Genomic DNA, 21,322 nt, shown 5'->3' with positions numbered 1-21,322 from the left:
GATCTGCCAACGCACAGCGATACAATCTATTTTTAAGTTCATGTATGCCTGCCAAACTGGCAGAGAGAGAGAGAGCGAGAGAGCGAGAGGGCAGTAAGTCTGAGGTATTGGAGGAGAAGCACTTCACAAAGCATGAAGCATTGAACATTAAAGAGGCACAGTTTAGCTAAATTACAGGGATTAATCATCCTTCTCCTACTTACTGATAACACTGTCCTTGTTTTGCTCTTTCTGTTGCCAGAGGAAAGAACATTCATGTTTCTCTAATCTTACCTTCTCACCTCCTCTGCTACCCCAGAACAAGATGATGTTGTCTAGCCCTGACCTGCATTAGCGTAACAAGCATGAGAGAAGTAAGATGACAAACACACACACCTGAAACACACACACACACACACACATTCCCCAAATACCCCCCTCCCTCTCTTCTCCCATCCACCCACACATTGCCCTGCTCTGACTGCTCTCTTCCTCCAGTCATATCAAGGGGTGAGGTCCTTATTAATGGGCTCAGTGTGTTGACAGTGGTTGGCTGTGTCTTAATCTGTAGCCCTCCAAACACCACACGGGTCTGACACCGCCGCTATGCTAACCCTCAGCCCAATTTGCATAACTGTTCTAAAATGCCACTGACAGCCAATTTAACATAGCACTTGGTGTGTGTGTTTGTGTGTGTGTGTCAGGGAATTTAACACAAAGCCCTGTAGGTAGCATGTGGGACAACCACAAACCATCAGCCATTTCTCAAATAGGCCACAGAGCAGTCGAGCGTTGAAAATAAGCATGGATGGATTCTTGTTTCAAAAGGCACATTATAACTGGATAAGACGTTTGGAAGGATGAGATATGTTATTCACGGGCCTCCCGGGTGACGCAGTGGTCTAGGGCACTGCATCGCAGTGCTAGCTGTGCCACCAGAGACTCAGGGTTTGCGCCCAGGCTCTGTCGCAGCCGGCCGCGACCGGGAGGTCCGTGGGGCGACGCACAATTGGCCTAGCGTCGTCCGGGTTAGGGAGGGTTTGGCCGGTAGGGATATCCTTGTCTCATCGCGCTCTAGTGGCTCCTGTGGCGGGCCGGGCGCAGTGCACGCTAACCAGGTCGCCAGGTGCGCGGTGTTTCCTCCGCACATTGGTGCGGCTGGCCTCCGGGTTGGATGCGCGCTGTGTTAAGAAGCAGTGTGGCTTGGTTGGGTTGTGTTTCGGAGGATGCATGGCTTTCGACCTTTGTCTCTCCCGAGCCCGTACGGGAGTTGTAGCGATGAGACAAGATAGTAACTACTAACAATTGGATACCACGAAATTGGGGAGAAAAAAAAAGAGATATGTTATTCACTGGGGATTCAACATGTACTGTGTCAGTAAATTGTTATATTCGTTTAGAACTCAACCCTCAAGGAGTCACTTCATTTTTCACTTATCCTTTATTTGTCACATTTTACCAATGAAGAAGCAGTTCAGGGTCACTTAGTTTGTAGGCCTACCCCTACCATGGAAGCAAGTGAACTCCAGGTTTCCAACTAGTCTGGTTTGGTTCCTTAACCATCCTTCATTTAGGGCATGGGCATAATGTGAATACTATCTCTGACTTGGAAATGTGTCACTGTAACAGCCTAAATGATAAATCCTGTCCCTGTGGCATTTGAAACACCAATTTCCTTCCATCCAGAGCCCAATTTTAATTTAAAGCTTTTATGCCCTCAATGTGTCAAGTGAGTAACCTGCCCACAACGCACAGCTCACTCTGTATCGGCAGGGTGCTTTCCAAGCTGCTGCTGCTTCTGTTAAACGGAGAAATGAGGGAATATTTCATGTCGAGGTCATTCCCATTTCATTGCATGCCTGTTGATGGATGTGAATGCCAGGAAAGCAGCTTTGATGTTTGTACAATTACACGGTGGCTGAATGAGAGGAATATCTCCTCGCTGCATAAGCAAAGTACCCGCTGGGGCTGATGACAGAGCTCCCATGTAATGAAAAACATCATTTGTGTTTGGAGACAGGTTGCTTTCTCCTCAACCACGTTGTCTCCTTGTGAAGGCAGGTTCTGAACAGGAACATCAGGAAAATCGCCAGAAGGAAAGGAGAGAGAGAGGAACACGAAGCCAGGAAGCAAGGCTGAAAGAAAGCTGAAAGAAATTAAGCTGAAAACAGACCACCACAGCCAAGTGGGTATTTTCCACATTCCATGAAAACATGCTGCTATCTATGTGGTTCCCTCTGAATGCAACCCTACCTCATTGTGTTTATGCAAACCCAATGTTTACCGTATATAGATTCTGATTTACAGTAAAATCCTATTATTAGGACTACGGGCACGTATCATTGCAGATATACAGTTGAAGTCGGAAGTTTACATACACTTAGATTGGAGTCATTAAAACTCGTTTTTCAACCACTCCACAAATGTCTTGTTTATGGGATCGATATGACAACAGCCAGTGAAAGTGCAGGGCGCCAAATTCAAACAACAGAAATCTCATAATTAAAATTCCTCAAGCATACAAGTATTTCACACCATTTTAAAGATACACTTCTTGTTAAAGGCTTTACAGCGAAAGCACCACAAACGATTATGTTAGGTCACCGCAAAATCACAGAAAAACACAGCCATTTTTCCAGCCAAAGACAGGATTCACAAAAAGCAGAAAGAGATAAAATTAATCACTAACCTTTGATGATCTTCATCAGATGACACTCATAGGACTTCATGTTACACAATACATATATATTTGAGCCACATCAAATAACAGAAATACTCATCATAAACTTTGATGAAAGATACATGTTTTATACATAGAATTAAAGATAAACTTGTTCTTAATGCAACCGCTGTGTCAGATTTCAAAAAAGCTTTACGGCAAAAGCACAATATTCAATAATCTGAGAACAGCATTCAGCCACAAAAGGAAGCCATACAGTTACCCGCCAAATTGTGGAGTCAACAAAAGTCATAAATAGCATTATAAATCTTCACTTACCTTTGCTGATCTTCGTCGGAATGCACTCCCAGGACTCCCACTTCCGCAGGAAATGTTTGTTTTGTTCGGTAATGTCCATCATTTATGTGCAAATAGCTACTTTTGTTAGCGTGTTTGGTAAACAAATCCAAAGTCACGAAGCGCGTTCACTAAAAGCAGACGAAATGTCAAAAAATTCCGTAACAGTCAGTAGAAACATGTCAAACGATGTATTGAATCAATCTTTAGGATGTTTTTAACATAAATCTTCAATAATGTTCCAACCGGAGAATTCCATTGTCTTCAGAAGTGCGATGGAACAGAGCTCCCTCTCATGTCAACGCGCATGGTCAAAGCATGGTCAGCTCATGGCAGACCTTACTCATTCCCGTCTCCTTCGGCCCCACTTCACAGTAGAAGCATCAGACAAGGTTAGAAATATAGAAAATTTGTGGGCAGAACTGAAAAAGCGTGCGAGCAAAGAGGTCTACAAACCTGACTAAGTTAAACCAGCTCTGTCAGGAGGAATGGGCCAAAATTCACCCAACTTATTGTGGGAAGCTTGTGGAAGGCTACCCAAACACTTTGACCCAAGTTAAACTATTTAAAGGCAATGCTACCAAATACTAATTGAGTGTATGTAAACTTCTGACCCACTGGGAATGTGATGAAAGAAATAAAAGCTGAAATAAATTCACTCAACTATTATTCTGACATTTCACATTCTTAAAATAAAGTGGTGATCCTAACTGACCTAAGACAGTGAATTTTTACTAGGATTAAATGTCAGGAATAGTATAAAACTGAGTTTAAATGTATTTGGCTAAGGTGTATGTAAACTTCCGACTTCAACTGTACTTGCAGCAGTTCTGATGAACTGAACCCCAAACCTCATTCCACCCAAGCCGCCCTGCTTTAATCTGGCCGCAGCACCTCTCTCTCAATCTCTCAGAGGTTCTTATTACACTGGCATGCTGCTGCTCTCTTCCTTCATAGCTCATGTTGACATATATAACTACTAAAGGGCTCTCAGAAATGTTTCCCTGTTGTATACTGCGGAATTTTACCCCAATCAAATTTTCCGAGGCACATCCGAGTTCAAGTGGACCTATCTAAACGTTGAAAATTACCGGAGGTGGACGCAGTCATTCATCACACCTGATAAGTGGAAAGGAACAGGAAGCTGAGTCACTGTGTGAGAGGGGATGAGGGAGAACGTCCCTACAGGAGAAAGGCAGAGGGCTGCGTTAGGGAGTATAGTAGTCTGCTTTGTCGTTTAAACCTCAAAAATCATTGTACTGTAGTAGGTAGAGGTTTACGTAGGTTGCCAATTTGACACGTTGAGGGACAACAGCCCTGCAACGAGAGAGGCGAAAAGGCTGAGGTAGAGGGAAAGATAGTAGTGTGTTGTGTACTCTTGACATCCTTGTACTGTAGTAACTTTGAGAGGTCTACCTGTTAAAAGGATAACTCAATGTGAAAAATAGCCTATAGGTCTCCAAACCCATCTTTACTCTACACAAAGAAATGCATACAAAGCTCTCTCTCACCCTCCATTTGGCAAATCTGACCATAATTCTATACTCCCAATTCCTGCTTACAAGCAAAAACTAAAGCAGAAACTACCAGTGACTTGCTCAATACGGACATGGTCAGATGACGCAGATGCTAAGCTATAGGACTGTTTTGCTAGCACAGACTGGAATATGTTCCGGAACTCATGATGGCATTGAGTACACCACATCAGTCACTGGCTTCATCAATAAGTGCGTCGATGACGTTGTCCCCACAGTGACCGTACGTACTAGAGGTCAACCAATTAATCGGAATGGCCGATTAATTAGGGCCGATTTCAAGTTATAACAATCGGTAATCAGTATTTTTGGACACCGATTATGGCCGATTACATTGGAGGAGAGTAGAGGAGACTGCGTGGCAGGCTGACCACCTGTTACGCGAGTGCAGCAAGGAGCCAAGGTAAGTTGCTAGCTAGCATTAAACTTATCTTACAAAAACAAATCAATCTTAACATCATCACTAGTTAACTACACATGGTTGATGATATTACTAGTTTATCTAGCTTGTTCTGCGTTGCATATAATCGATGCAGTGACTGTTAATTTATCATCGAATCACAGCCTACTTCGCCAAACGGGTGATGATTTAACAAGCGCATTCACAAAAAAAGCACCGCCGTTGCACCAATGTGTACCTAACCATAAACATCAATGCCTTTCTTAAAATCAATACACAAGTATATATTTTTAAACCTGAATATTTAGTTAATATTGCCTGCTAACATGAATTTCTTTTAACTAGGGAAATTGTGTCACTTGTCTTACGTTCTGTGCAAGCACAGTCAGGGTATATGCAGCAGTTTGGGCCGCCTGGCTCGTTGCGAACTATGTGAAGACCATTTCTCCCTAACAAAGACCGTAAATAATTTGCCAGAATTGTACATAATTATGACAAAACATTGAAGGTTGTGCAATGTAACAGCAATATTTAGACTTAGGGATGCCACCCATTAGATAAAATACGGGCGGTTACGTATTTCACTGAAAGAATAAACGTTTTGTTTTTGAAATGATAGTTTCCGGATTTGACCATAATAATGACCTAAGGCTCGTATTTCTGTGTGTTATTATATTAGAATTAAGTCTATTATTTGATAAAGCAGTCTGACTGAGCGGTGGTAGGCAGCAGCTGGCTCGTAAGCATTCATTCAAACAGCACTTTCCTGCATTTGCCAGCAGCTCTTCGCTGTGCTTCAAGCATTGCGCTGTTTATGACTTCAAGCCTATCAACTCCCGAGATTAGGCTGGCAATAATATGGTGCCTATAAGAACATCCAATAGTCAAAGGTATATCAAATACAAATGGTAAAGCGAGAAATAGTCCTGTAATTCCTATAATAGCTACAACCTAAAACTTCTTACCTGGGAAAATTGAAAACTCATGTTAAAAGGAACCACCAGCTTTCATATGTTCTCATGTTCTGAGCAAGGAATTTAAACTTTAGCTTTTTTACATGGTAAATATTGGACTTTCTTCTCCAACACTTTGTTTTTGCATTATTTAAACCAAATTGAACATGTTTCATTATTTATTTGAGACTAAATTGACTTTATTGATGTATTATATTAAGTTAAAATAAATGTTCATTAAGTATTGTTGTAATTGTCATTATTACAAATATATACATATATAAAAATAATAAACAAAAAATATTTTTTTTTAATTCATTTTTTAAAATTAAAAATAAATAAATAATAATAAATAAATAAAATCGGCCAATTAATCGGTATCGGCTTTTAAATGGTCCTCCAATAATCGGTATCAGTGTTGAAAAATCATAATCTGTCGACCTCTAGTAAGTACATACCCCAACCAGAAGCCATGGATTACAGGCAACATCCGCACTGAGCTAAAGGGTAGAGGAGATACTTTCAAGGAGCGGGACTCTAACCCAGACACTTATAAGAAATCCCGCTATGCCCTCAGATAAACCATCAAACAGGCAAAGAGTAAATACACCTGTTGTATTCAGCGAATGTGACAAATACAATTGCTGCCCCTCTCTCGCTCAGCAGAAGTCAATGTCCATGTTGTGAATACATTCTGCAACAGGGACAGTGAGGATGCACGCTACTGAAATACGGACACGCAACTGAAATGCATGCTGTGAGCTCTGGCTGGTCAGCCCTGTTACCAGTCTTACAGTTTGTAGTGACACATACAGTGCATTCGGAAAAAGGTGACACATACAGTGCACCTTATTACATAAGTATTCAGACCCTTTGCTTTGAGACTCTAAATTGAGCTCAGGTGCATCATGTTTCCATTGATCATCCTTGAGATGTTTCTACAACTTGGAGTCCACCTGTGCGTAAATTCAATTGATTGGACATAATATGGAAAGGCACAAAACCAAGCCATGAGGTCGAAGGAATTGTCAGTAGAGCTCCGAGACAGGATTGTGTTGAGGCATAGATCTGGGGAAGGTTACCTAAACATTTCTGCAGCATTGAAGGTCCCCAAGAACACAGTAGGCTCTATCACTCTTAAATGGAAGAAGTTCAGAACCACCACGACTCTTCCTAGAGCTGGCTGCACGGCCAAACTGAGCAATCGGGGGAGAAGGGACTTGGTCTGGGAGAGGACCAATAACCCAATGGTCATTCTGACAGAGCTCCAGAGATCCTCTGTTGAGATGGGAGAACCTACCAGAAGAACAACCATCTCTGCAGCACTCCACCAATCAGGCCTTTATGGTAGAAGCCACTCCTCAGTAAAAGGCACGGCAGTCCACTTGGAGTTTGCCAAAAGGCACCTAAAGACTCTCAAACCATAAGAAACTAGATTCTCTGGTCTGATGAAACCAAGATTTAACTCTTTGGCCTGAATGCCAAGCGTCACATCTGAAGGAAACCTGGCACCATCCCTATGGTGAACCATGGTGGTGGCAGCATCATGCTGTGGGGATGTTTTTCAGCAGCAGGGACTGGGAGACTAGTCAGGATCAAGGGAAAGATGAACAGAGCAAAGTACAGAGAGATCCGTGATGAAAACCTACTCCAGAGCGCTCAGGACCTCAGATTGGGGGCAAAGGTTCACCTTCCAACAGGACAACGACACTAAGCACACAGCCAAGACAACACAGGAGTGGCTTCAGGACAAGTCTCTGACTGTCCTTGAGTGGCCCAGCCAGAGCCCAGACAGGAACAAAATCGAACATCTCTGGAGAAACCTGAAAATAGCGGTGAAGCGACGCACCCCATCCGACCTGACAGAGCTTGAGAGGATCTGCAGAGAAGAAACTCTCGAAATACAGGTGTGCCAAACTTGTAGCATCATACCCAAGAAGATTCAAGGATGCAATCGCTGCCAAAGGTGCTTCAACAAAGTAAAGGGTCTGAATACTTACGTAAATGTGATATTTCAGTAGTTTTTTTTCAAATTGGGGGGGGGGAAAAAATCTAAAAACCTGTTTTTTCTTTTGTCGTTATGGGGTATTGCGTGTAGATTGATGACGGGGAAAAACTATATAAAACCTCTTAACCTCTCTAGCCTAAGTGGATAAAACCTTTTAAGGATCGGACCCTTTTGTTTCCATTTTCACCTAAAATGACATACCCAAATCTAACTGCCTGTAGCTCATGACCTGAAGCAAGGATATGCATATTATTGATACCATTTGAAAGGAAACACTTTGAAGTTTGTGGAAATGTGAAATTAATGTAGGAGAATATAACACATTAGATCTGGTAATATAAAGAAAAACACGTGCTTTTTATTTTTTTTAATTATCCATCTGTGAAATGCAAGACAAAGGCCATTATATCCCTTGGGAGTCTGGGCGCAATTTACATTTTGGCCACTAGATGGCAGCAGTGTATATGCAACGTTTTAGACTGATCCTATGAACCATTGCATTGCTGTTCTAAATGTTGTATCAAGTCTGCCCAAATGTGCCGAATTGGTCAATTGATACACAGCAGGGGTTCAAACTGTAGAACCCAGTTCCTACATTTGAATTTAAAATGGATTTTATCAAAACTATGCTACATTTTATCTCATTTATCTCTGGTACCCTCAGGATGACAAATTAGAGCGAGATTACTGAATGTAAGTATATTATTTACCTTCAGAGGTGAATGTATCAAACCAGTTGCTGTGATAAGTTTTTTGTTGTTATGCACTACCTTTTTCAGTGTAATAGCTACTGTAAATTGGACAGTGCCATTAGATTAACAAGAATTTAAGCTTTCTGCCCATATAAGACATGTCTATGTCCTGGGAAATGTTCTTGTTACTTACAGCGTCATGCTAATCACATTAGCGCACGTTAGCTCAACTGTCCCGCTAGGGGGGGACACCGATCCCGCGGAGGTTAATCCATTTTAGAATAAGGCTGTAACGTAACAAAATGTGGAAAAGGTGGTCTGAACACTTCCCGAATGCACTGTAAAGGTTATCCGTATAACTGACCCATGCTGAAATCCAACCCCCATCCTTGGTATTATCAGAACCATACCCCAACCCACTTTCATTGAAGCACATCTTGGAATTCACACATCAGATGAAAGCTGTTAAAATAATGCATACAGTACTATGGGGTCCGGAGGAGACAGGCCTATAAAGTACAAGGAAGGGGTGGATCTTAACCAATCCTAAATGTCAAATGTCCAATCTATTTCACAGAATGAGAGAGAAACAAATACTGTATGTATGGAATGGTGACAGGCTATTGACACCAAAGTAGTGAAAAATGTAAATACAATGTTACGTTGAGTTTCAACAAAACATCTGCTTTGGGCTGGATGTGTCAATGTGTAGTTCATACATGCAGGAATACTGTCTTACCTCAATTATCCACGAAATCCCTAGTTTGAAAGCGACTGTTTTCTGGAAGCTGTGCGCGCCATTTTCCCTTCATGCACCCCCACGTGGGCCAGTCCCCTAGCGATTCGAGTTTCAGCCAATGAGCTTCAGCCCCTCACCATTTGAGTGACAACTAGCAAGATGCACACACAGCAGAGCGAGAGAGCAACGACATGGTGCACATATCTGCATATTTGTGAAGTACTGTAGTCCGCAATTTTCGGCAACCCATTTTGGGTCATGGCTGCTACTTTCAGAACTAGTGGCTAAAAAGAAGAAAAAAGTACCAGAGAAAATCTTTAAAAGGGTCGGTAGCATAAATGTCCCCACATATAACATATGGATTTGCATTAGTATACGCATGAAAAGTCCCAATGCAAAGTTACACCTCACTTTTTAAAGGTATTGTTTTCCTTTATTCAACCCGCCCGTTTTCCTTTATGACCCTAAACCCGCCCGCCCCGCAGATATAACCGTGGGGACTGCGGGTTATGAGTCAAACCGTGCATCACTGCCTAGCTAAATAAAGGTTAAATAACATTTAAGAAATAAAATCACTATTACATATCTACCTCAATTACCTGGTACCCATGCACATCGACTCGGTACTGGTACGCCCTGTATATAGGCATGTTCTTTTCTACTCTATATATATATATATATATATATATATATATATATATATATATATATATATATACACAGACACACACAGTTGAAGTCGGAAGTTTACATACACTTAGGTAGGAGTCATTAAAACTCGTTTTTCAACCACTCCACAAATTTCATGTTAACAAACTATAGTTTTGGCAAGTCGGTTAGGACATCTACTTTGTGCATGACACAAGTCATTTTTCCAACAATTGAACAATTGTTTACAGACAGATTATTTCACTTAGAACTCACTGTATCACAATTCCAGTGGGTCAGAAGTTAACATACACTAAATTGACTGTGTCTTTTAAACAGCTTGGAAAATTCCAGAAAATGATGTCATGGCTTTAGAAGCTTCTGATAGGCTAATTGACATCATTTGAGTCAATTGGAGGTGTACCTGTGGATGTATTTCAAGGCCTACCTTCAAACTCAGTGCTTCTTTGCTTGACATCATGGGAAAAATCAAGAAATCAGCCAAGACCTCAGAAAAAAAATTGTAGACCTCCACAAGTCTGGTTCATCCTTGGGAGCAATTTCCCAAGGATGTATAAACACCATGGGACCACGCAGCCGTCATACCGCTCAGGAAGTAGACGCGTTGTCTCCTAGAGATTAATGTACTATGGTGCGAAAAGTGCAAATCAATCCAGGAACAGCAGCAAAGGACATTGTGAAGATGCTGGAGGAAACAGGTACAAAAGTATCTACATCCACAGCAAATCCAGTCCTATATCGACATAACCTGAAAGGCCGCTCAGCAAGGCAGAAGCCACTGCTCCAAAACCGCCATTAAAAAAGCCAGACTACGGTTTGCAACTGCACATGGGACAAATATCGTACTTTTTGGAGAAATGTCCTCTGGTCTGATGAAACAAAAATAGAACTGTTTGGCCATAATGACCATCGTTATGTTTGGAGGAAAAAGGGGGAGGCCGGCAAGCCGAAGAACACCATCCCAACCGTGAAGCACGGGGGTGGCAGCATCATGTTGTGGGAGTGCTTTGCTGCAGGAGGGACTGGTGCACTTCACAAAAAGATGGCATCATGAGGCAGTAAAATGATGTGGATATGTTCAAGCAAAATCTCAAGACATCAGTCAGGAAGTTAAAGCTTGGTTTCAAATGGGTCTTCCAAATGGACAATGACCCCAAGCATACTTACAAAGTTGTGGCAAAATGGCTTAAGGACAACAAAGTCAAGGTATTGGAGTGGCCAACACAAAGCCCTGACCTCAATCCTATAGAGAATTTGTGGGCAGAACTAAAAAAGCGTGTACGAGCAAGGAGGCCTACAAACCTGAGTCAGTTACACCAGCTCTGTGAGGAGGAATGTGCCAAAATTCACCCAACTTGGGGGATTGGAGGGACGCCATGTGCGACTGACGTGTTTTCCGTTTGCTCCCGTGGTATTTTTAAAGTTTATGTGAATTTTGCAGCAGAACCGTATTTATTTTCATATATTATTTTGGTGATCCCTTCCCGTAAAAACCAAGACTACTTTACTTCCAAATGTCAGCATGTCGACGAAACATAAGGCCAAAAGCATGACTTTGAGAAAACCCGGCCTACAAGACACACTCTCATCACCGCCCTCCCCTGAGCCTGACGGCCCGGGGACTGATACTTTACCCGGGGGGGCGGCTTGGCCTGGCGGCGCTGAAGTGAACATTCTCGAGGCCATCAAACTACTACGCTCTGAGATAGTTGAAATGAAAACGGAGGTGGTTGCTACGATTGAGGCCCGAATAAAGGAGGTTTCTGATACTTTAAAAGCAGATCTAACCATCCTGCGGAACGAGACGGTGCCAGCAATCACATTACTCAAAACAACAATGGCGTCGTACGCTACAACGATTGCAGCACTGGAGACCTTCGCTACAAATGTCTCCGACTTAACTACATCCCTGGAGGCTGACGTGAAACGCCTAGCTGCGGATTTGAAAAAGGTGAAGGAGAGCTGTGTAAGTTTAGAGGGATTCTCTCGCCGCAATAACCTGAGACTTGTATCAGTCCCAGAGTCAGCGGAAATGCCTCGCGCCACGGATTTCGTTTCTGGGCTGCTGAAGGATGCTCTTGCCTTAGATGAAAAGCCCCTGATTGATCGTGCCCACCGGTCGCTGCGCCCAAAGCCCCGGGATGGGGAGAGGCCCGTGGCATAATTCTTCGAGTGCACTTTTTCCATGAGAAGATGGAGATTCTCCGACGAGCCCGCAATACCACTCTGAGCTTTCAAGGACAGAGCTTCTCCATCTACCAGGACTACTCCCCCACTGTTTCCAGGCAGCGCGCAGCTTTCGGACAGGCCAAACGACTACTTCGGGACCATCCAGGTGTGAAGTACGGACTGCGATTCCCGGCCCGTTTATGGCTATCTCATGATGGTAAAGACTACACATTTGAATCTCCGGATGAGGCTCTCTCTCACATTCAACGTCACATCAAGAAGTCTTGAACTTGCTCATAGTTCAGCAACTGTTGCTTGCGAACTGTGGATAGTAAGTAACCCACCTGTGGTACAATTATGTTTAGCTACAACATGCTAATTTTGTATAGTTGGGGAGTTGGCGAACCCATTCAGGCTTATTTGATGTGATCTAATGTTTTGATCATCTAGTGTGCTTGCCTTACAAGCATTCAGTCATTTTAATTTCATTGTATTGAGGTTTTACTATACTCCTGTGTTTTCTAGGCTGTCTTGCTCACCTATTCAGTTTGTTTACATAGTGTCTCAGTGACTCAAAATATTCTTGGTTATTTGCTTACTGCATCCGTTTGCATTGACCCAGTAAACAGTAAATGCTTCCCGAGGCGACACGTTTTTTGGGGTCTTCACTTAAATTTTAAAAGTTCTGAGCGTCATTTATGCCCAGCAAGCGTTCAACGTTGCGCACACGTAGTTTTTTGGTCTTGGTTGTAAGCTGTCTTACTACGATTTCCTTACTTCAAATTAGGTTTTCGGCTGAGAGCCTTTATACATTTTATTTATTTTCTTTATTTTCTCTCTCAAATGCCTGTTATAAGACTGGGAATATAATTATATACATCTGCAAGTGGTGCTTTTGTAATTTCGTCTGCACAAGGGATTCACTTTTATTTTTTTTTATTTAAAAAATGATTATCTCTTTTTGCTGTTTGATCCACTAACAAAACGCGACTTTAAAGAGCGGGACTGTGGGTTTAGGTTTAAGACCGCACTCTCACAGACATACTGTGCGAAGAGAACATGTTCTATTTAGGCTTGTACCTCGTTTGGGGAGGTATTGTCTGGGATGGGGGGAGGGGGTGGGGGGAGGGGTTGAATTGTTCAGTTCTAATGTTGTCATTCTGTCTTTTTTGTTTTTTTTTCTGTACTTTTTCCAAACATCTACCACCGTACATTATTACTCTGAGACAAGTTATTCTGGGGTTTTTGGGCGCTCATTGCTTTTCCATTCTATGCTCTAATGACAGGGTTGTATAACGGGAATGCCCAGAGGGGCCGAAACAATGCGATCAAGTACATTTCGTGGAACACCAAAGGGGTTAATAACCCAGTGAAGCGTAAGAGGGTGTTGACACACTTAAAGGGTTTGAATGCAAATGTTGCATTTCTACAAGAGACTCACTTGAGGACTGGTGAGCACTTTAGGATGCGTAGGGACTGGGTTGGTCAAGTGTTCCACTCTAACTTTCATAGTAAATCAAGAGGGACTGCCATTTTGGTTGATAAAGCCACTCCCTTTGTAGCTTCTGAGGTTATCGCTGATCCTAAGGGACGATACGTCATAGTAACCGGTAAACTGTTTTCTACCCCTCTTGTTTTGGCTAGTGTTTATGCTCCCAATTGGGATGACACAAGTTTCATTTCTTCCTTTTTGTCTGCTATACCCAATTTAGATTCTCATTTGTTGATTTTAGGGGGGGATTTCAACTGCAAAATGTCCCCAGTTCTTGACAAGTCCTCACGAACAACTACAGGCCCATCTAAATGTGCCCTACTTATTCAAGCCTTTCTTCAGAAATATGCCATGTTTGAGGCCTGGCGTTTCCTACATCCTACAGATAGACAGTATTCCTTTTATTCTCATGTTCATCAAACATACTCCCGGATTGATTACTTCTTTTTGGACAAAAAACTTCTGCCTAACCTTCGGCAGTGTACTTACAAGAGTATTGTTATTTCTGACCATTCACCATTAGTGCTTGAACTAGAGTTTCCCCAGCGACCTCCTATGTGTTATCAATGGCGTCTTAACCCCATTTTACTCTCAGATAAGGAGTTTGTCAATTTCATTTCTTCTGAAATCACCTTATTCCTAGAAACTAATTCAACACCAGGTATGTCCTGCTCTACCATATGGGAGTCTCTCAAAGCATACCTACGTGGCCAAATTATTTCTTATACAGCCAACCAAAACAGAGTTCGCTCTCAGCGACTTCGGGACCTGAGCGAATCCATAGCCACATTGGATGAGAAGTATGCTACGGTTCCTTCCTCTGATCTGCATAAAGAGCACCAACTACTCCAATCTGAATTTGATGAGCTTTCTACCAGGCAAGCTGAACAGTTACTCTTGTGAGCTCGGTACAGAGTGTATGAACAAGGCGACAAGGCCAGTAAACTCCTTGCACATCAGATCCGTAAATCTGAGGCCTCACGTTTAATCCCACAAATAAGGACCCCGTCTGGTGCCACCACAGTTATACATAAAGAGATCAATGATCAATTCAAACAATTTTACTCTGCGCTATACACCTCTGAATCCCCTCAAGACCCTTTGCTGATTGATTCCTTCTTTAATGGCCTGAATATGCCTTCAATTGATACAGACACCCATGACTGTCTAGAAGAAGAATTTACACCTGAGGAGATTGCAACAGCAGTGTCCGCAATGAAAAGTGGTAAATCACCGGGTCCGGATGGTTTTCCAACCGAATTTTACAGGACGTTTTCTGGTCTGCTTTGCCCATTCTTGTCTCGACTATTTGCAGAGTGCCTTAATACCTCAAAGCTACCGCCTAGTCTTTATCAGGCTTCAATTTCATTACTATTAAAGAAAAACAAAGACCCCCTGGAATGTGGATCCTATCGCCCAATCTCGCTTTTAAACTGTGATTACAAAATCCTAGCCAAGCTTTTAGCCATCCGTATGGAAGGCTCGCTGCATCAAGTAATACACTCTGACCAGACTGGCTTTGTGAGAAATAGGCATTTGTTTTTCAATATTAGGCGCCTTATGAATATACTGTACTCCCCAGCGTCGGAGGACCCAGAGGTGGTGGTCTCACTTGATGCAGAAAAAGCGTTTGACCGCGTTGAGTGGGATTACCTAACAGCTACCCTTTATAGATTTGGCTTTGGCCCCAAATTCATTGCGTGGATAAAGATTCTTTATTTTTCCCCCATGGCTTCGGTACGGACTAATAACTTGTCCTCTGACTATTTTCCCTTGCACCGCGGATCCAGACAGGGCTGTCCACTCTCCCCCTTGTTGTTTGCTTTGGCAATCGAACCTCTCGCCATTGCACTACGCTCTAATGATGCCATTCAAGGAATAAGCAGGACGGGCTCAGAGCAGAAAGTCTCGCTATATGCGGATGACCTCCTTTTGTTTATCTCTAACCCTGATACCTCATTGCCACGCGCCTTATCTGTTCTTAAAAGGTTTGGATCAATCTCAGGGTACAAGCTGAATCTAGGCAAGAGTGAGCTTTTTCCTGTAAACAAGGCTGCTTTAAAGTGCTCTTTTACAAGTTCTCAGTTTAGGATTGTCCGGGATCAATTCACCTACTTGGGAGTTAAAGTGACAAGGAAATATTCAAATCTGTTTCAGGAAAACTTGGTTGCTCTAGCAGACAGTTTGAAACAATCTTTTACTTTTTGGAATGCGCTACCTCTTTCTCTTATCGGAAGGATTAATGTCATTAAAATGAGTGTATTGCCCAAATTTCTATATTTATTTCAATGTTTACCCATTTTTATTCCAAAATCTTTTTTTATTTCACTGGATCAAACATTCATGCATTTTATTTGGGATGGCAAGGTACCACGGATTGGTAGAAAACATTTACAGAAGCCTAAGTCATTGGGGGGTTTAGCTCTACCAAATTTTCAGACATACTATTGGGCTGCAAATTTCAGAGCCCTTCTGTACTGGCTGCAGACTGATCCTACTGGCCCTAGACCAATCTGGGTCCAGATGGAGTCTGAATCGTGTAAACCTGCTGCACTTTCTTCTGTGTTGTGCTCGTCTCTCCCAGTGTCCCTAGGCAAAAGGTGTGTCAACCCAATTGTAAAGCAGTCTCTTAAAATTTGGAATCAGTTCCGTTTAGCCTTTGGCCTCCGAGGCTTTTCTCTATCAGGCCCAATCAATCAGAACATTTTATTTCCTCCATCTTTGAATGATGGGGCTTTTGGCATCTGGCACTCACTAGGCCTCTCCTCACTAGCCCAATTATTCTTTGATGATACATTTGCCTCTTTTGCTCAGCTACAGGAAAGGTTCAACCTCCCCCAATCCCACTTTTTCCGCTATCTCCAGACTAGGAACTTTGTCAGAGCTAACACACCTGAATTTCCCCATAGGCCTGCGAATACAGCTATAGAGAGCATCCTGGAGCTGAACAAGCTTCCTAGGGGCGCAATTTCAGATGTATATGCAATCATTCATGACTTACAGAACCCTTCTTTGGTGCCCTTAAAGACTCGATGGGAAAACCTGGGAATCTGTGCTGCGCAGGGTGCATTTTTAGCACTAGACACAGCCTCATTCAATTCAAGGTGGTTCACCGTATCCACTGGTCTGGGGCCAGACTTGGAAGAATATTCTCTGATTTTGATCCTACCTGTGTCAGATGTAAAATTGAACCAGCCACACTGTTGCATATGTTCTGGGGCTGTCATAAACTGTCAGGTTTCTGGGAATTAATATTTAAATGTTTCTCTGATATATATAACACTGTTATAGATCCCTCTCCCCTTACAGCCCTTTTTGGAGTACTGCCCATAGGTACCCCCCTGTCAAGAATCCAGTCGGACACTGTTGCTTATACAACTCTTTTAGCTAGACGGCTAATACTACAGAACTGGAAGATGGCAGCTCCCCCATCTTATAAATATTGGGTGAGAGATGTGTTGTGCTCTCTGAAACTAGAAAAAATTAAATTCAATTCACGTGGGAACCCCAAACTGTTTAATGAGGCTTGGGCTCCATTCCGGTCTTACTTTAAACAGTCCATCCTCTGATGGCATTCCTATTAAAACCAAAATAAGTCTGTATTTGACCCCCCTGTGACTTAGGGGTTGGATGAGCATTTCTCTGTGTTTTTTTCTGGGGTGGGGGTGGGGGGCATTAAGGTTGATGTGCTTATTGATTGTGACCTGTGGATGCCTTGTTCATCCTGCCCGGGCAGAGACTAAGGTGTGAGCTTGTTTCTCCCAGTTATTTTTATTTTTTAATTCTGTTCACGCCTACATAAAATTATTATTATTCATTTTTTATTTTAAAAGCATTGTAACTTTTTATTTTTGGTCCAGTGGATGGTCGGTCTGTGGCCTTGACTGTCTGTGAGTGGTTGCATTTCTCCACCCCATCCCTTGACTGTTTACAGGAACAATGGTGAGGTGTTTGCTCTGTCCCTATACTATAGATTGCCCTTTAACCTTTTGTAGCCTTCTGCCTGGTGTGTTTAACTTGTCTAAAGTATGGTATCTTTAAAGTTATTTTTTTTATATGTATTATTTGTATTTTTTCTAGTTGAGTATATTATTTATATTGCTTTGTCTTGTCTGTGTGTGTAAAACTTAATAAACAGAGTTTTCAAAAAAAATTCACCCAACTTATTGTGGGAAGCTTGTGGAAGGCTACCCGAAACATTTGACCCAAGTTAAACAATTTAAAGGCAATGCTACCAAATACTAATTGAGTGTATGTAAACGTCTGACCCACTGGGAATGTGATGAAAGAAATAAAAGCTGAAATAAATCTTCTCTCTACTATTATTCTGACATTTCAAATTCTTAAAATAAAGTGGTGATCCTAACTGACATAAGACAGGGGATTTTTACTAGGATTAAATGTCAGGAATTGTGAAAAACTGAGTTCAAATGTATTTGGCTAAGGTGTATGTAAACTTCCGACTTCAACTGTATAGCCATGTTATTTTTACTTGTTATTTTTATTCATTATCCATTGTGTATTAATTTCTCATGTCACTCTGTTTATTTATTTATTAAATTTGATCTTTAACTCTGTATTTTTTCGAAATGCACGTGTAAGTAACCATTCCACTGTTAGTCTACACTTATCTACAAAGCACGTGACAAATTTCATTCAATTTGATTTTGCAGGGCATTGAATTAATTTACTAATTCAGTTCGTTCTTGTTTACATGTTGAATGAAATGGCTGCCTCTAAGCTGGTTGGAGGGAACGCCAACCTTTATCGAACTTTTAAGATAAAATTAAACACACGTAATGAATGCAGGTGTGCGTGCTCTGAGCACCATCTGTGTGTGTGTGTGTGTGTGTGTGTGTGTGTGTGTGTGTGCGCACAAGCTTGTGTGTGTGTTTCGCAGAGTGGGATTCTTAGCTCAAGAGGCCAATGTCTTGCTTTTAACAGAGGCCATTACCCAGACATCACGCTGCTGAAATCACACAAATGATAGATAATAACACCATTACAGCCAGCCAGGCAGCAGACATGTCAAAACATCCCTATCTATCTGCTAGATTAGGAGACAGACTAAAGCGATCTCTTTTGGCAAAACAAACCCTATTAACCTCCCCTGCCCCCCCCCTCCTATCCCCTCCCTGGGGGCCAGAGTGTGCTCCACAGTGGCCTAATGGCTCATGGAAGGGTGGCCAAGCCAGTCAGCTCCCCTTTTCCTGTGTCCATGAAGGAATTCCTACCTCCACAGACCGCGTTCTACTGTTGCCCGAACAACATGTCTGCAGAGGAGAGATTGTCAGCTCAGAATATCCTAGATTAAGCATCTCAGAGGTTTTTGCTTTCCTTTTTTCCCCCACCTCGGTCTTCTCTTTTTTTGTAAACCCAATCCCAAAACAATGGGCTTTAGTCACGGCTGGCTAAAACACAGCTCAACAAAGCCAAACTGGATTCTGTTGATGTTAAAAATGACAAACTCAGTACCGTCCAAACGAACAAGAGGGGTGATGTTTCTCTCTTCCTGGCATCCACACTTCAAAGACAAGCTACAGGAAGAGAAGCACCTACAGACTTGAAGCTTTTGAAGGTTTACACAACTGCTGCTGTGCATACCATGAATATTCATACACACTAAAAAAAACGTACCACGTCAAAACTTTAAACATCTGTTTTTCTATTGTTTAGTACCAGGATGGTAATCCTAAAACATTGTCATTAACAAAAGCACAGTGCCAGAAAAGGGGATTCATTAACCCGCTATTTATAACCCGGAGAGGAGCAATTCTCCTCTTCCACAAGAAAATTCTTCTTCGCAGAAACCTGTTTCTGGAGCTGCTCAAAAAATAATAATTTGAAATGGTTATGTTAACAAGGAGAACATAAAATCAAATCAGCTTATTAATAGCCTGCACTGAAAGCATGACAAAAACCCGATGTGGCAAATAAATGGCCATATATGCACTCAAACACGGTGACCATTTTCCTCATCCACTACTATGGCCGTGAAACGAGGAGTATTCTATTCTGTAAATAAGAAATTATTCAGAGGACCAGAATATTGCTTTGGACAATTTGCTTTTCAAATTAGAAGAGGGAATTCAGTCTGCCTTGCTGTAGCAGTAGTCCAATATCACACTTGACATGTAAATACAGTACAGGCCAGGGTGGAATTCTTTGGCAGATGAGAAATACGCTTTTACATTTTTTTATGAAATCCCACCCAACAACAGTTGTTGATACAGATCTACTTGACACGTTGCCCTTCCTCATAAATGTTGCTTTAGAAAAAAAACATTCTCAAAAGCATGCAGGTTAATTGGTGTATCTATGACATATTGCTATCAGCAAAGTGAAGCGGACTCCTGCCATACTGAGCTAAATGCTGTATCTAGCCTATCTGTATGTCTTCCTGTGCCTACAGATTCACACCGACAGATGTGGGTGAAACACATGTCATACCTTTAAAATCTATTGGAGTGGAACGGTTGCCCTGAGACGCAGCTGTAGGCTAACTAACTATAGAGTCTGACGCCATAGAGGTCTACAGTCATGTCTCGGGGCAAGGGTCAGTACAGAGGTCAATAATCTAAACAACAACACAAACAAGATGATGCACATAACTCCTACAGTACCTTACAGAGTACATCAGGGTTGGACAAGTTTAGTACCTTCCAGTTTCCCTCAGGTTTGTACCTTGTGAACATGACCCAGTATAATTTTCTCTTTACCCAGTGAGTCCACAAAATGAACTATTTCACCCTCAATGGGAAACACAAGAGGGTTTCTCAACAACCGTGACTAACTCTATCGTATACAGTGTAGTACGCCTATAGTCTGTGAAATCCCCCCACAGAAATAATTCATTCTTACAACTTAGTTTGTCAGAGTACATTAGATTAGCATTCCACGCTAGCTCTCTCACTCGCTTTCTATCACTTCCCCCTCTTCCCTTCCCTCTTTCTCCCGCTCTCACCTTCACTCTCTCTCTCCGCTCTGCTAGGAATGGTGCTTCATAAATGGCTGAACATCCTGTTCACAAGCGCAACATGTCCCCTGCAGGGAAGGGAAGGGAGAGGCTGCCATCTTGGGGTAATTATGGAAGAGGGATTTATCCTGCCTGCCTGCCGCTGTCTGTCTGTCTGAGCTCACACAATCCACATCACATCAAACCCCACAGCAGCAAATAGGTGCATTTAATAGCATTTTATTTGATTTATTAATATATTTAACCAGGTCCCATTGAAGTCAGAATACCTTTTTTCTAAGGGAAACCTGCATGGATGGGTGGTTTGTGGACATCTGTGCTGAATCACAATAGTAGTGTAGAACCCAAATAAACCAGTCGTGGCAAAACTTTACCCTGAGGTTGTCAAACCCAGTTTAACTAATGAACACAGAAAATACATAATGCAGTAATATTCCTTGACCGTACCTCTATGTCTGCCTATTCATGACCTCTGCTCTGCTGCATCAAACAACATCAAACCTGAATCCCATCAAGGCGACACCACACAAATGCATCAGACAGCTGCGTTATCACACATTGAAGTCTCAGAAGCAAAAACAAAGACTGAGATAAGTAGTCTGGGATAAGTGCGCCCAGGGACTTGAGCATACGAGGAGAGAAAGAGAGAGAAAATACTTTATTTGAGGGGAGATTTTGACTGCGTCCCAAATAA

General features: G+C 42.2%; 1 protein-coding gene across 2 annotated transcripts in view; it reads right to left on the bottom strand.

Annotated features, from left to right (window-relative positions):
- Window positions 1-21,322, bottom strand: part of immp2l (inner mitochondrial membrane peptidase subunit 2) — a 168,982-nt gene that overhangs the window by 107,439 nt on the left and 40,221 nt on the right. The window lies entirely within an intron of this gene.

Source organism: Salvelinus namaycush, chromosome 9 (genome assembly GCF_016432855.1).
Source record: "Salvelinus namaycush isolate Seneca chromosome 9, SaNama_1.0, whole genome shotgun sequence".
NCBI lineage: Eukaryota > Metazoa > Chordata > Actinopteri > Salmoniformes > Salmonidae > Salvelinus > Salvelinus namaycush.
The sequence above is the reverse complement of the archived record's forward strand: the minus strand, read 5'-3'. Positions and strand labels throughout refer to the sequence as shown.